At 37.0% G+C, this 14,602-nt stretch overlaps 1 protein-coding gene across 1 annotated transcript in view; it reads right to left on the bottom strand.

Moving 5' to 3' along the window:
* Window positions 1–14,602, bottom strand: part of LOC106668556 (solute carrier family 12 member 6) — a 468,955-nt gene that overhangs the window by 431,533 nt on the left and 22,820 nt on the right. The window contains exon 2 of the mRNA XM_014397420.2: window positions 1,057–1,077. The gene's annotated coding sequence lies outside the window, so the exon portion shown is untranslated. The remainder of the gene's footprint in view (window positions 1–1,056; window positions 1,078–14,602) is intronic.

Here is a 14,602-nt window from a genome sequence, read left to right as displayed (position 1 = left end):
TTGAAAGAATTATATTATATATAGGGGGATTGTGTCAGATGCAGAGACCCTAGTCAGTGACGGTCAGTGACAGTTGGGATGGATTCAGATGCAGAGGCCATGAGTCAGTGACGATTGCGATGTATTCAGATGGAGAGACTGTTAGCCATTGACCGGTAATGGCAGTTGAGATGGAGTCTGATACGGAGAACGTGAGAGCGAAATTGAGTTAGAGATAGGCTCGCAGAGCTTCCCCAACTTTTTAACCAGCGGACTCTTTTCACAGTACAAAATCCAGAGTGGATTTAAAATTAGATACTTATAGTATGTAGTAATTTAAAGTTATATAAATTAGCAAGTCCATTACGTCATAATTAGGTGATGGAGCGGGATATCACTATGAAAATAAACATTAGATTGACATACTCAACTTTATTTTAAAAATCCGGTACACAAATCAATCTGAATCACTAGGTCGGTAAAATTCGAGCAATATTCAAAACGAATAATATGAACATTAATGATTAAGGAATTAATGGGAAGAGTGAGGTTGTTTTAGCCTACACAATTTGGATATGTGGAGTTTAATTTTTGATAATGTTAATTGGAAGTAAGGAACAAGTGTAATGGGAGGAATCAATAATATGGCTGCAGATATAAGTATTTTATTACTTACCAAACAAGAGCAAAAGGGGAATCACGGCGACCCACCATTTCACACAGTTCATCTTGAACTGGGGCTTCGATGGCCGACCCCCCTTGACCGGTGTCGTGTCAATGAAGCGTCAGCTCGCCTTTTGCTTGCTTGAATACACACACTTGATTACACTTACAATTTTACACCACCTTCCCCCCTCTTTTTGTATTTGCAATGCAGATATTCCCAAAAATGTTATACGTTACTTAAAATTACTATGATAATGAATGCCTATAACTAGTAATACAACTATAACCTGCACAATACTATAATTTCTAAGATGACGGGATAAGAGAAAGAGTGTGTAGGTAGAACAACAAAAAATGTAGCTCACTAAAAGATAAAATAATAATTGACATACGATTTCACCCTTGACATACCTGGCCACAGCGGTGAGCTATCTGTTGAAAAAAAAAAAACATTAATTAGCAATCTTACCGCAACAAAATATAACAAGTACATGTTGAAATTACAAAATTAACACATTTATTATTCAATGATATATTTTTTTTTGTGTTTTGCCAAAATTTTTCATTCACCAAATAAATGGTAAGTATTGACAAACTGTGAAACTAGACCGGTTTTTAAGTGAAAAAGTGAGATATTTTTGCTTAAACTTGATAAAGGAATAGTTTCTGCAGTGCTCTAGCTTACCTTCTGATCGACTCATTAATCAAATGGGTACGAACGGGTCGATGCTCCTCTAATAGCTTCCAATATTCAAATGTGACTTTCCAGTTTCCACCTTCTTGACTCTTATACAGGTGTACCCGGTTAAATCCACAGATCCAGATACTGTCCCTTCCTAAACCCTCCGTAAATTATACACCTCGTCATTCTTTCTACCCTAACCTTAATCCTATCCCACAATCCAGCTCAATCCAAGGTGTTATGCGACCCGTGCCGACGGCTGGATAGTACACGTGTCACTGTAACACATAATGGAGCCTAGAGGGTGACGCCTTGTTTACGCCAATGTAAATATTTTTATGTATGAATAGTAAATTAGAAATCTTGTCATTCATTATCTTAAATCTATCATTTTAAAAAATTATGAAAACAGAAAATTTGTAAAAATCAAGACGCTGGAGGGAAAAACAGGTCATTTTCGCAAGACGTCGTAAAAACAGTTAGTTGCTCCCTGGTTTCCGACGGGTACGAACGAACGCACCTTTGACTTCGTCCGGCGAGCGGCTCCCAAACTCCAATCAAGATAAGCACGAACTTATCTTCTGATCTTCATTGTCGTGAGTCGACAACAAGACGTACGAACGTCCTTCTTCTGTCTTTTAACATTTTGTTCATCAACTTCTCTCTCTCTTTATATATATATATATATATATATATCTTTCTTTCTTGTTATCTTTTTTAAGTTGTTTCTGGCCAGATTTTAGTTTCCGTAATTATATCATAAATTGTGAATTAATAAATTTAATTATCAAACGAATTATTAAATTTTTATTGTCACTAAATCCTTTAGGCAACAGCCGGCACCTATCCCTGGTAGCGCCGGACTTGGAGGGTAGATATCCAATAATTACTCCCGCCGGCGTCTACGAAACACGCCTTTTATAATAACCTTTCACTGGATAGAGGGCTCCTCCAGTGCGGACCTTTAGTCCCTCATACTCACATGAAGAACCAAAATAATAACAAAACACACGGGAGGGAAGACCCCTCCACTCAGCACATGGAGGCCAAAGAAACGAAGAGCTAGAGCGTCACCATGTGCAAATCCTATGGGGAGTCTTCAAGAAGCCAACCACACGTGGCTATGTGCACCTATTGTAATTTATAGAGTGTGTTTATGTTAATAAAAATGTGAATTTATGTTGTTTAGAATATTATCAATCGTCAATCTTTATACATATATAATATTGTGAACGCCCGAAATGCCGATCAAAAATTAAGGCCGAACCGCTTCAGGAATTTTCGTTCTTGATGGCTTAAACGAAAGCGCTGACGTTATTTTTATACGTAAATTTATCAGAAGCATAAATTCTTAATCGGGTGAACGATGAATGAGTAATTATATTATAAAGGGTGGTGGAAATGGTGGGGACCGGCTACAGAATCCAAACTTCGTATGTCATCCGTCGGCCGTTACAGTTACAGTACTTTTTACTTTTCAGTGGTAATATTATTATGTTGTTGTGTACAATATTTCTTTATTGTTGTATTATTTTTTTAATCTTGAGTTTTTATTAATTAGTGGCCTGTGACTTACCACATAACTGTTCTATAGTATTACAATTTATATGGGGGGAAAATTTCAAACCCGAGCCAAACTTAGGTTATGGAAGTTAGATATATGCACTGGTAAACATTTTGAGAAAACCAGCGGACATTTAAACTCCAATGGCCTTATTTCACTCCCAGAAAGACAAATCAATTTGGAGTTAAAGCAACTATTCCTTAATGGTCCAAATTTTATGAACATTATGAGGTACAACAGCGCAATGGCGTTTGCCACTTTTTCTACCACAAGGACTGAAATTGCACGAGTTGGGAACTTACTTTAACACCAGGACAGATTCACCGATTCATATTGGATTTTTTGCCCAAGAAGGGTGATGTTCCGTCAAATGGCCAATTGTATTTTAACACTCCTTCAAAGCAGTTTGCTTGCTATCGACTTGCTATTCACAATCCGTTTTCCCACGTTCATAAATCATATTATTCCATGATTCTGATTATAGAATAGTGCTAGTGCCCCAACAGGCCACTAGTTTATAATAAATAGGTATATTCGTTTCATGTGCTTTTTAAGGATTTACATTGGCAACAGATGGCATTAATTTGTGTCCTTGGCATGTTGAATTGTTATTAGAAAAAAAAAGGTTTTGCGTATGCGTGAACGGGCATGTTCTTCATGTTTTGTAGGAGTTCAATGTTAGGAAAAGGAGAAAATGTAGGATCATTAGTCACGAACAGACCCTCTTTGTCGCCTTTTAAGATGCCAAGAATGAGATGAGCGGGACTAACTTCCTTTCAGGAGTAGGAAAACGGTCCTGGTCGGGTTCAGATTCCACCCATTTTATTCCCGATTTATTAGCCGTCGTGAATGGCCCGTTTTCTTCAAAGACCTCCGTTCTTCAAAGATCAGCCGGTATAAAATGACAAAGAGCAAATGAGTTAGTGGTAATTCCGGACTCGTTCAACAAGGGAACGCCTGTCTGGATCCTTCAAGGTTCGATTCCTGCTGACGAACTCTCTTTACTTTTATCACAGGCCTTAACCAGATTAATTGATCCCTTTCTTTTCAATTTTCTTTCCAATTCAGTCTACTAGTCCCAAAAAATAATTACTCGCAATAGGCCGGGAGGGGATGAAAAAAGGACAACGGATTTCATTAGATCTGCATTTTTAGAGGCAATAAGCAAAACAGATAAAATATTACAAGTCATTAACGTGTACACAAGAGCGGCAATCATCCAGTGATGAAAGCCGTCAGTCCATCCTTTGAAGGCGAAGAAAGATTTTCACGGGGCCACCGACGCTTCAGTCTCCTACAGGGATTATGTGGTAAGGTAGTGGATAACAGGTTTTCGGCAAGCTGTACGTTGAATTGGAGGTGATGTATTTTGATGATGAAGGATTTTTTTTTAGTAGTGGTCCATAGAGAATTATCGTCAATATTTATTTAGTGATTCTGTATAAGTCAAAAACTTGTTGTTAGTGAAATTTCAAAGTTTGTGAGATAACTGTCTGATAAAATGTTTGAATAATCTTTATATATCAATGTATCGAGCACGCTGCCATCGAGCTTGCTGGACGGTTGAGGGATATCAGTTGCCTTAGTTGGAGGGGTAAACAGTTAGGTAAAGATGTAGTATTTCTTGGTCTAGTGGGTAGTGTAGAGTCCCATATACATTGCTGTATGGGGTCAGTCAGGTTATGTACGTTATCATTCAGTTGCTAAGACGTTTGCAAAGAAACGATTAAATCTAAGTTTTATTCAAGTTTTTGTCGAAACAAGTTCCAGTCGACCGATCCCTTAATGGTCGAGGTAGGGTTAGTTTTGGATGGATGTACAAAGTGAGGACGACGGGGCTATGGTCGGGGGAGAGGTCGTCTAAGGTGTAGGTGTCGGAGTAGAGTGAAGGATGGAAAAGAGAGACAGAAAATGTGTTTCTCGTATGATGTGATTAGGGGAAAGGTAAACAGATGCTATGGGGTAGGAAAATGCCTCCGTTACTAGGGATCGCGGAAACCTGTAAAAGGGAGTTGTAAAAGGTATTTGGAAATGGGATAAGGAATTGCGAACCAATAGAGCAGTTCCCCGTGGGCAGTACCATCGGGGTGTTTAGTCGCGATGTTGGGTAGAATGTAAGGTATGTAGAATCGCGTGCCGGTGAAGTGGATTTCAAAAATAAGGATGATGTCAATTCGTTTTTCGTGGAGGAGTATCTCGAGTTCCTGTCTTCAGTTAGTCATTCCGTTCGCGTTCCAGAGGATGATAAGAAGAGAGTGTTGGGTTAGGTCCAGATGCGGTGTATAAGAGATTCGCAATGGAGTTCTCTTGCTCTCTTTAAAGGACTTAAACAACAGTTTGAATTTTCCATTAGCAGTAACTGTGCAAGTAAACAATAATTTTAAAAAAATAATAAAAAAAATAACTGCAATTAATTTAAGCTATATTCAACAACGGAATCATAAAATAAGGGTATTCACGATCTTTGTGTTAACCCTGTTAACAATGTTAGATCGTGTTAGATCAAGCAAAATGATGTGGTAGACTTATGTAGTTAACATTGCTAATCAAACAGGGTAGGGCCAATGTTACTTGTTACGTCGAATCGAACAGCGGCATAGACACTTTGTTAGACGTTAGGAGTGGGTAACATAGCGGCCAAGTTGTTTTTTGTTGACACCTATTTTTAAAAACGCATTAAATAAATCAAACCAATACATTTATTTTGTTAATTTCTGACCTATCCTTATACTCTCATTCATTGTGGATACATCCTAAAACGTAGTAGGCTTAGCCGTTAGGATACAAGTCTGCTCGTCCATTGGAACCAAACTACGACGGCCGCTCAACAGTCGAACTATTTGACCAAACGGAGACCGGCAATATGGCCGATCGCCGTCGTCCACTGTAGCCGATTTTCGTCAGTTCACGATACAGCCCAAATGGATGTAGAAGAATTGTTGATCCTTGGAAATTCTTAGTTTACATACAAATGGAATGAAAGAAATAAACAAAAATATTGGACCACAGCTTACGCTGGACATCTCTCCGATGAGAGTGGATCACGCTTATCCCAAGAGCCTGCTCCTCAACCGCACTTGTCAATTTTTCGCAATCCATCAAAATGAAAACGAAACGAAAAGGTAAGCAAAAAGCAAAGAACGTTGTTAAACAATGGTGAGCGTTTGATGTCACGTGGTTGACAGTTGAAGTCGAAGTAACAATTCGGCCGAATAGGACTAGAAAATCCAACTTTATTTGGATCGGAAAGTGCTTCGGCCGTACAAGGCCCAACACGACCGAGCGAATAGGTTCTAATGGACGCGTGCTCATTCGTTTCTTCGCTTTTGGATCATCCGGTCCTCCTATTCGGCCGAAAACGGCTCCAGTGGACAGCCTACCGGTCGTCGACGCGAATTGAAGCATGATATTTGGTATTATTTCGAGTGGATAGATAGTTATTTTCTATTAAAGAATTGATTAATTTCCCTTTTTATCTAACTTCTGACATCTTGCATTTTAACACAAAACAAAACTATGACAAACAACAACAAGCCTTCAAGGACTGTTATAGCTTTACTTTTGGCTCTTCCAATCGCCACGCTCAGCGGCGGAAAATTAACATTTGACATGCTAAGAAATGAGGTGCGATGTCAAGAGAGTAGTAGCAGAAATACCAAAGAAAGGAACTGTCATTGACTTTGCATCGATCACCGAGCGACCTGTTTACCCTGAGCAGAGCCTAGCGACGCTGTGCAATGCCACGCGATGTGATGCGATATCGCGGAATTAGAATCTGAAATCACATAGAAGCATACTATCATTGAATAAGCATCGATCAGTGTGCAAATTGGTTGCTCAGAGAGCAAAGGCAAGAGAAGCCGGTTGATTCATCCCGATGCCGTTCAAGTAGAAGCGGAAGTCGCAAAGAAAGGAGTTTCATTGGCATTGCATGGATCAACGTGCGATCTGTTTACTCTGCGAACAAGGCCGAGCGATTCCGTCCGATATGAGATATTGTTTGTCAACTTGTGCCCCCCATGAGGAGGTCTTGAGGTCTCCGGGGCTGTAGTCGTATAATTTTTCGATAAAGTTTGAAATATCCCACGGGTGGATAAGGTTGGGACTAAGGCGGACAAATCATTTAATAATCGCGGCATTTGTGTATGATTCGCCGACATTTAGGGCTGTGTAATTACGGGCAGCTTGAGTTCTTCTCAATTCAGTACCGTTTTTGAGGGTTGCTGTTCTTCTGTAGATAGGCTGTTTCTTATGTTTCACCCGGCAATTGTCCCTTTAAATTGTCAATTAAAATGTATTGTTCGCCCATAGTTTTGGTAATGATTTCATTCTGCTCTTGCAAAGCTTTAAACTGCTTCTCTAATTTTCCATTTTTAGAGTTTATAGCCGTGAAATGTGTCGTGATATATTGGTCAAATTTATCCAGTGCGTCCGTTACTGATTTCTTTATTAAATTAAATCTATCCCTAATATTTTCCCTCATTTTTGAACTTAACTTCTCTCATTCGGCCATTAATTGGATTTTGTGCTGAACATACGATGCAATTAAAAGATTGCCTTTTGACACGCGCATTTTGATTCATTTTTCCCTATTTGCCCTTTTTGGTTTGCTGTCGAAATAGTAAAATTTGGAGCATATATTTTAACTGAGTCGTTTATTAACGCATTGTCACAGGCATTGCAATTTTTTTTTAAATCGTACTGTTTTTGGACGGATTACGGTTCATTAATTTTTACTTGTGGTTGGGGCATTTCTAGGGCTTTACGTAATGATTTTGTTAGTTTCAATAACAGTAACGTTCTTTGTGATTTCATATTTTACTCGCGCGATTTCGCATCGGATCGTTGGAATCGCACAATGTCGTTTGTCCGCTCCCAGAGAGAATAGGAATTAATAAAACCATACAACAATATTATCAACTGTTTGAAAATGTTTTCTGATTACGTTAAGTTATGATTCCGTCTTTGAATATAGCTCAAATGAACTGAAGTATTTTTATGAATAATTTTCCATCATGACAATTATTTACTGCTAATGGAAAATTCAAACTGTCGTTTAAGTGCTTTTAAGAGAGCTCCAAATCGCTTGTAAACGGCATCTGAGCTGAAGTGCTCCTTTGTTTTCAGCTATTGGATAATTATTAAAACAAAGTTGTTATACGTTCAGTTAGCAATGATATTTCCTTCTGAATCTTTGGCTAAGCCGCTTTGGGACAAAGTTGTTCATTTCCATTTGACTGACCTAATAGGAAAACATTTCACTTAATGTATCAAACCTGATAAAAAAATAATACATATTTTTTACCAGTAAAAAATCGTGCTAAGAAAGAGTTCTCTAGGTGATCGACTTTCTTAGCGACCTGGGGGGATATAACTCCTTGGTATGTAATGGTTTGACCGTATAATCAAAAGTACAACGTAAGAACAATTAGATCTTCAAAACCTTTGGCTAACTCTGTTCTAAAAGAGTGAATAAAATGCTGAGGTGTAAAATTTTATCTTTATTTTTCTACTTAGTTGGACCCAAGCAGAGAATTATGTGCAGAAGTGAAGCCTCAGCTAGTTCTTAAAGGGGAATGGTGGAGTTGGAGAACTATGTATTCTTGTGTAAACAAACAATGTTGGAACAGCGGGAAGAAAAGTAGAAAGACCGAGGAGGATCGATCCGTTTGACAAGTAGTCGCCTCACTTTACCCAAACTCAAACAAGAGTCAATAATGCTAGGTGGTTCTTTGTCTGTTTTATAAATACGACTTCCTTAAGCCGCTTTCTTACACTCCTGACTAGAAGATGAAGAAAAAAAAGAAACTCAAAATGTGTGCATAGCAACTCGCACAATATTTCAAGTATCACATTTTTTATGAGAAAGAAACACCAATTACCCTTATTAGGGGATTTCACGATGTTTTTTAAATGTTAACTCGTTGCGAAATGTCCAGTAAGATCGTGAACGCCCCGTTCTTTTCTTAACATGTTAAATTTTTCCGCAATGCTACGCGAGGTGACTGGTAGAAACAAAAATAAAGCTATGACTGTCCTTGAAGGCAATGTTGTTTGTTATGGTTTTCTCTGTGCTCAATAGTAAGATGTCAGAAGTTAGTAAAAAAGCAAAATTAATTAATTAAAGCAAACTCTTTCATAGAAAATAACTATCTATGCACTCAAAAAGCAATAACAAATGTCACACTTCAATCAAGGCAATAAGAAGAAATAATACAACAGACGGCAACAAACATCAAATGGAATCCAGAATCCAGGACATTACGGAAATCAAATTTTACAATAGTAAAATGAATCAATTATTTTTGACAAATTACGTCAATATATATGTACAAAACCCGAGTGAATGAATGAATTTAACAAAATTCGGAAATGGATTTATCCAATAGCCAAGTGAATCATTGATTTCTGACAAATTACGTAAATTAATTTATAAAGTAGCCACGTGAATCAATGAATTAAAAAAAAGACGGAAATTGATTTATCCAATAGCTGTCATTGATTGGGGTTCAACAACCAACCCCGCTTTTTAGTAGTGAACCCCGGGAAACGTTCGTCGCCGGCCTGACGGGATGATTCATAATTGATCATCCACGCCATAGCATGGTGCGAATAGGCTAAAGGGGAGTCCTACACTTTAAGAGAGATACTCAATTTCCCTAACCACTCTTCACTAAACAAAGTCCTACCAAGCAAACCCCCCTTGGACTATCACCCGTCAGCAACCACTACCCCTTCACACACAGAATCTTGGGCTGGACAGAAAACAGCATCCGCCCCAAACATTGGTGTTATGCGTACCGTGCCAAGTTACTCATTAGCAGCAGGGGTTATGTGGCTGTCTTGAACGCTGCATCTCCGATCCCGGGCGACCTCAGTAAGCAATCTAGCTGGGCTCTGTAGGAGTGAACCATTTAGTTCCCTAGCTACTCGTGGGAATCTTATGAGTCAAGCAAACGAAATTCAAACAAACCTGAAGCAGAACATGAATGCTTCAAAAACTCAGAGAAATCTGGAGAAAAACCTTCAGATGGATGTTCAGTCCACAGAAGAAAAGTAGAGACTACTTCTCTCTACCAAAGAAAAACAGCAGATGCTACATGGAAACTAAAAAAACTAAAAACTACAAGGAAACCAATCACCACACAATCGAAGGGCCCGGAACCTTCAAGTAGCAAAACAGAAAAAAAAGACCCCCTCTTGAGAAACCAAAAAGGAAGAAAATGGTTTCCGCAGAGCTACTAAAACTAGCAGTCAGGAGGAACAGACGATCCTCGCAGGAAAGTTCTAAGCGGTGCTATGACCAAATGGTAACCGAGGGCGATACAATGGGGGAAAATACCCAAGGGAGCAAAGAAGATGGTCGATCATAGAAAGGGCAGAATCAAAACAGAAAAATTGGAGACAGGAGCAACGTTCATCCACCCATCCAGTAAAAGGGCTAGAAAGCAATATCTAACCCCAAAAGAACTCGGACGTAAAGAGAAAGTAAAGCCGTTCACACCCCAGGTACAGCACAGGGCCAAAGTTCGATTCCAAACATCAGTTAGGAAATGAGGGAACAATGGAATTCACTCATTGGACACAAACAATCCAAGAACCTCCTAACAAATTTTCATATTTTGAAGATTTAGCAAATCTTTTCAGTAGTTACGTTCAATAGAACCGTCCCGTTTTTCAAGAATTTGGAGGTCCATAACTTTTTATGAATTTGCACACTCTAAAAGAGCTGAAATCATTGAAAGTTTTATTCAAATTGTTAGTTTCGAGTGCTATTATTAAATATTTCTTTGACCATTTACAATTAACATTGTTTGTTCTGTTGACCAGTTTGTCCGGAGGTTTGGGATCAAAGGGCAAAGTTGGATCATTCATCGTTAATTACGTAAAACAAAGTAAATCGAAATTTAAAATGAAAAAAAAAAACCTTGTACGATTCACAACCGAAAAAAAACTACTTCTCATACCCGTACCAATATCGCTACACACTGGGTTGAGAGAGATTAGCTGTCTACTCGACCACGTATAAACACGAACTGATCTAGTGCTCTAATTTTATAGATCATATAACAATTTGGAATCCCTGCTTTATTACCTGTTCCTTCATACCAATCACCGTTTTGCCACCTTCATCTACCTAAGTAATTAACAATTCATCATGATAGCTTAATAATTTCTTCCCCGAGTTTTGATTAAATTTGTTTGGACCATTTTGAATAATATTAACTGCCTCTGCCTAATATTATTTTATTAATTCTGCTGGTATAAATAAGGGTTAATACAATAAGAGCCTTCGAAGATTTTCTTTTTATACCCCGGATTGTGATTAATTTACGCCTAAGTTTATGCCATTACATGCAGATTTCTATACGAATAGTAAGTTTACTGTAAATCAGTTGTGATATTTCAAAGTGATAATCATTTTTGTGGTTTTGGAAAAAGATAAGCGGCGAAAAACGTTAAGAAAAAACATGTTTATTTGAATTTTATAAAAAATTGTATCCAAGGTTTGTTAGGGGTACAGAAAATTAATGTAGTTATTTTCTTGTCAAACAATATAGATTTTGACCTACTTTGTTTCTGTGAAGCGTTGTTTTGAAACTATGGATCTATGTGCATTCATGTTTTACAGTTGTTTCATGAAATCGAGGCCAATTTCTCATAAATTTTTAATATTTTTAACTAATTTGTTTTCGTGACTCAATTCTATAAATAAAAATTTGCCCATTAATTAAGGGTTGGAAACATTTAAATTTTCCATCAAGTTGGCCAACGCTCATGAAAGAAAAAATTGCATGGCTCAGTAATGTTTCAGGTAGCGTTTGAGGGTTGTAAATGTAGGTGAAAGAAAGAGAAAATAAATGAGGTGTCCAAAGAGCGAGCCAGTATTAAAACGGACCCAGCACGCAACCCTGAATGATAAAGATGACCTCATACGATGAAAACTGAACTACTCGACCGTTCTCTGATTTTAAACAGGGAGAGAAAAAAACGAGCTTGATTACGGCCTAGTCAGTCGAATTTCGCCAGGTGATTCTAAACTTAATTTAAACCAAAAAAAAATACTCTTGCCCTGATTCCGAGATTCTCGGATATATTTAACACGTTTTCATTTTTGGACATTCAGCGATTTTTCTTCTTTGATGTAACATCTGTTGCTCTTACCTGTCTAGTGGCTACATTAATCGATTTTTCAAATTCCTCAGGTGATTTATCACCACACACGTGCTATAAAATTTAGTAAGACGTTAAGAAGCATCTTCAGTGTTTTGTATATTTCTTTTGAATATAGCTTTTTCCAGACAAATTAACCATTTTTTAATTTAAAATTAACATAATTTTTAAATTTCAAATAAACACCTTTTTACTTTTTAATTCCAAATGAACACTTATTAACTTAAAACTAACCCTTTCTTTAAAACATCAATATACCTAGGATATAGTATGAAATGTAATAGCGTAAAGTAAAATTTTTGGTTTTAAAAAATGTTAAATATAACATAAATGGGTTCTTAAAAGACCATACTAAAATAAATTGCAATTACAAACAAACGTTAATTAATTACTAAAATTAAATATAAAATTAATTGACTCATCTTTTAATGGCACTTTTTAACATAAAATAATTGGTCTTTAATAAACTGCAACTATTTCCTACATTTTCCAATTTAAAAAATGATCTTTTATTTTTAAATTAAATTTTTTATAAACTTTAAATTGTGGTATTTTATATTATTGAAAAATTTCATTTTCAAAGAACAATCATTTATTTCCAATTTTGTATTTTTTTTAATTTTTATATGGTCTTCTAAGAGCCCTATTCTTTTATACTTAAACAATTGTCACCTATCCAGNCCTGCATAAACCTTTTGAACCTATTCACAAACCCCAAGATTTTGAACCATTTTATCTTGGGGAGTGTTTTGGTTATGTCCTCTCCTTCGAAAGTTTCAAATCTTTCCCTAGCATACCTATCGCATTTTGCAAGGTAGTGTCGAGCCGTTTCTTCCTTTGTTTCACAGAAGCGGCAAAAGGGGTCTGGTAGAGTACCCATTATGAAGAGGTGGTCCAGGAAGGTTACTTTACATGCTTTTATTTCGTGCCACCTCTTAAGTTTTTAATGGTAAATGTGATTTATTTGAAATCAAATAGTGTTCATTAGTGAGAAATAGGGTCAAATTGACTGAAAAACTATTATAATTATTAAATAGCCCCCGGACCCTTTCAGTTATATGCGATCCAATTATTGATCTGGGTGACCAAACTATACTCTCGTACTCCTCGTACTGTGCATGAAGTGCTCAGGTACACTTGATAGAAGCAAATTGCTAGTTCAGGTTTTTAATGAAACGTCTACTATTTAGGCTATATTTTTTCTTTCATGCTAGATGTTAAAATACAATGCAAAATTTTTCTGAGAGCCATGTCCTTCTTTCGCTATTACCTTAGGCTGTAGGTTATTAAGCACCATTGGATATCTACAAGTGCAAAACCTACAGGTTACAGTTTATTTGAATTATTTATTTAATTGAAATTTATCGTGGGGGATATCACAATTAATATTTCGTTTCGACCCCGTCATAGCTCACCGAACGCTTCTTATTCTTTCAAAAAATGACGAATCAAACTAAATATTGCAAAGTCCCAAAACATTTCCTTCACTCTCAATCGCATCACTCTAGCTCCAATGTATTATAATATCACCCCTTTCTCGCCAAAAACGTCATCCACATCCTAGGTATGTATCAAGATAAACAACGTTGAATCCCCATACCCATTCACGACTCAAGAGGAAAGAACTGAACCGCCGATATCGACTTATAAGATTAGACAACAGATCTAAACTCTCCCTTGACAACCGAATACTCATTTACAACTCTATAGTGGAACCAATATGAACATACTGTATAGAACTATGTTTATTTTGGTTCAACCAAACCTTCCAATCAAGGCAGAAGCCTTAGATCCATTTTCAACGCCTCGTAAGATCATCCATAACGACCTAAATGTTCCCCTTTTTATGTGAAGTTGTAAAATTCAGTTACAAAAGATCCAAACTAACCTCCAATCTCTCTCTAACCCCACGTACAACTACTGCCTTCTGATCTTGTATTCCCAGCCTACGTCTAAAATGCCAGTGGCCCCGTAACCTGCTGTCACGTAGTGCGAGGGATTAAGTGGTGATTTCTAATTTAGGAGTGCTGACACTACGTAGTTCTCCACTTGATGTCTTATCGATTTTGTTTTTGCTTTAATTTGAACTATTATACTGTCAGGCTGATGTATGCTACGATTTTTTTTGTTAATAATACTTTATGTTCATTTCTTAAATTGCACCGTATGCAACTTAAGTTCATGCACAGTTTGTTTTTGTTTTTTTTATCAAAAATTACAATTTTAAAGTCCCGGATTCACACCGTGGTGGGTTCATAATCATCATTACAACCTTTTTTTTTATTAAGTAATTGTTGACGTTTCCCCGTTATTTAACAAAAACCGTTTTTTAAACATTTTTAAAAGTTGGTGGTAATTATCATTAATTAATTGTGAATCCTTTTTGCAATATACTGTTCTATTATCCTTCTTAATATCGACTGCCTCCAGAAATTTCCTTTTCATATTATTCTTAGCTGTTTTTCTTTTTCGTTTTAACTGAATATGAATGCTGGTAAATTCTATTCTCTGTGTATATTGCCTTGTCTCACCAAAAT

This window comes from Cimex lectularius, unplaced genomic scaffold, assembly GCF_000648675.2.
Source record: "Cimex lectularius strain Harlan isolate CLEC.00 unplaced genomic scaffold, Clec_2.1 scaffold21, whole genome shotgun sequence".
Taxonomy (NCBI): Eukaryota; Metazoa; Arthropoda; class Insecta; order Hemiptera; family Cimicidae; genus Cimex; species Cimex lectularius.
This window is presented reverse-complemented; position numbering and strand designations above follow the sequence as displayed.